The following is a 2,580-nucleotide window of genomic DNA, read 5'->3' as shown; positions in this document are numbered from 1 at the left end:
AGTTACCTTCCAGTAGAAGTGGGTCGAATGCACCAATGTTGGCCCACTATTAAGAGTTATAGTAGAGATGAATGTCTTTTTGATAATTATCTGGTATGTCACTATCTATTATGCTTTATGTGCCAGTATGCTATGATATTATGTGATAGTGGTAGGAGGGGTATGATAGGCCTTAGTACCGGTTGAAAGGACCGAAGGGGCATGCCAGCACCCTGATAAGCTAGGCAGTATATGACTTATGTTTTTATGAGCTAGGATGTTGTACGGTAGAAGTAAGGGGTGAAGTAGTCCCCAGTACCGGTCGAAAGGACCAAAGGGGTAGGCCAGCACCCTGATATGCTAGGCGAGGTACCGGTCAAAAGGATCGAAAGGGTAGGCCAGCACCCTAATATGTTAGGCGAGGTACCGATCGAAAGAGACCGAAGGGGTAGTTTAGTACCCAGATATGTTACACGGTATGATTATTGTATGGTATGTAGTATGATGGGGGAACTCACTAAGCTTCGTGCTTACAGTTTCAGTTTTGTTTCAGGTCCTTCTTCTTCGAAGGGAAAGGAGTCGGCACGATAACAGTGCATCGCACACACGATTTTCCGCACTATGACGTTCTTGGAATTTTATACTTTGACATTATTATATTATGACATGTTTTGAGACATATGACTTATGAGTTTTTATGATATGAGATAACTTCATGAAGTTTTCAATGATCCATTTTATGAATTATTAAATTAAAAATGAAATTTTCAGTCTATAAATTTTGAGATGTTACAAGTTTGTGCTTATCCAATTGTTTATATTTTTTAGGTTTTGTTGTGATCATGGATGGCGTAGGCGGGACTTTACACACTCATCAACGTCATTAAAGATACCGTGTTTCTTATATTACTCTGATTTTTAAAAAATATATTTTGGAATAAAAGGTTTTCTTAATAATGGGTTTATAATTGGGAAGTTTTACTCTAATATAAACAAAACAATTCTTGTGAAAATGAGACGTTACATGATATTTTGATGTTTTAAGCATTATTTATAATAATTTAAGATAAATTGTATTTATAATGTTTGGAATTGCAATTTTGCAGATAAATAGAGTTGGTGGGATAGAAAAAACAAGAGTAAATTACACGAATCGTTCCTTGTACAGGTGTCAAAATACACGTTTAGTCCCTATTTTTAAAAATTAACTCGGACCCTCCCTTAAATTGTAAAAAGTTTCACGTTTTGTCATTCATTAGTTTAAATTTGCATGTCTCATCCTTCATGATATATAAAAAGACTATAATGCTCTTTTAACTTATTTTTTCATTTATTTTTGACATTTCTTATTATTATTAATTATTAAAAAAAATATTTTAATCATTTATACAATTTCTATCTTTCTCTATATTTGTTTTGTTAAGAACACTTAACCACCACCACCACAGGAAATCAACTAAAACCATCATCTCCGGCCAGTATTATCGGCAACCACCACTCAACCTTGGCATCTTTGTCCACCTCTAGCAACCACCAACACTAACCACAAGTAAAGCACCACCATTAACCAGTGACACCAACTCCAAATCTCAAATAAATCGAATCAAAATGAAACCTAATTGAATAAAAAGGAAACTTGGAAATCAGACCTTAAACTCAAATTCTAAAATCAGATCGGTATCAAGCCTTATAGCTAAAACCTTTAAATTTACTCAAACCATTATTTCCGGTATGAAATCGAGAAGAAGAAGAAGAAGAAGAAGAAGAAGGATTGCAGATTCAACCACCAAGAACACAATAATCGTCATCCAATCCACCATCGTCGGTACAGCTAGAGTTGGATCATCCAATCCGCCACAGTCACATCCAAGCCACCATCACCTTTGTCGGTTAGGGTTTCATCTATTTGTGCCGCCATCGATGACGTCTAGATTAGAATAAGATGTTGAAGGGTTTCCAGATTAGAATCTGGTGGGGGTGGACGACGATGGTAGAGGTTCTCCATGTCGAAGACTCGCGAGGTGGCTTCAGGGCGGCCGACGATAAGGGCGGCGATGGTGGTGAAAGTTCTAGTGTAGCCGGAAAATGAATGAAAGAGAAAGAGGGAAATGGAGGATGTTGATCTTTGTAGAGGACAATGATATGGTGAAGGTGAGAAAGAGGGTCACTGGTCACGAAATCTTGGGAAGGGGAAAGGATTGAGTTTGGATATTTTTATTTTCTTTTTTTTTAATTATAAAAATGATAAGTAAATAAAATAAAATTGAAAAAGAAATTATTAAGGGCAAAATAGTCATTTTATGTGTGTAGGGATGGTCTAAGTGAATAAAAAAATACATAGCGATAATCCGAGTTAATTTTTAAAAATAGAGATTAAACGTGCATTTTTGCACCTATACGAAAGACGATTCGTATAATTTACTCAAAAAACAATTTGGTGCCGAAATTTGAGCTGGAAAATTGAAGTTGTAAAAAATATATAAAAGAAATTGATTTTTTTACTAAAAAGGAAAAGCTTTAGAAGACATATAAACAATTTTCTTTAAAGCGAAGTTTGGACGAATCGTAGTCAAAAATAAAAGTTTAGCCAAATTTGTACCA

The sequence above is a fragment of the Lactuca saligna genome, chromosome 6 (assembly GCF_052625555.1).
Source record: "Lactuca saligna cultivar CGN05327 chromosome 6, ASM5262555v1, whole genome shotgun sequence".
Lineage (NCBI taxonomy): Eukaryota > Viridiplantae > Streptophyta > Magnoliopsida > Asterales > Asteraceae > Lactuca > Lactuca saligna.
This window is presented reverse-complemented; position numbering follows the sequence as displayed.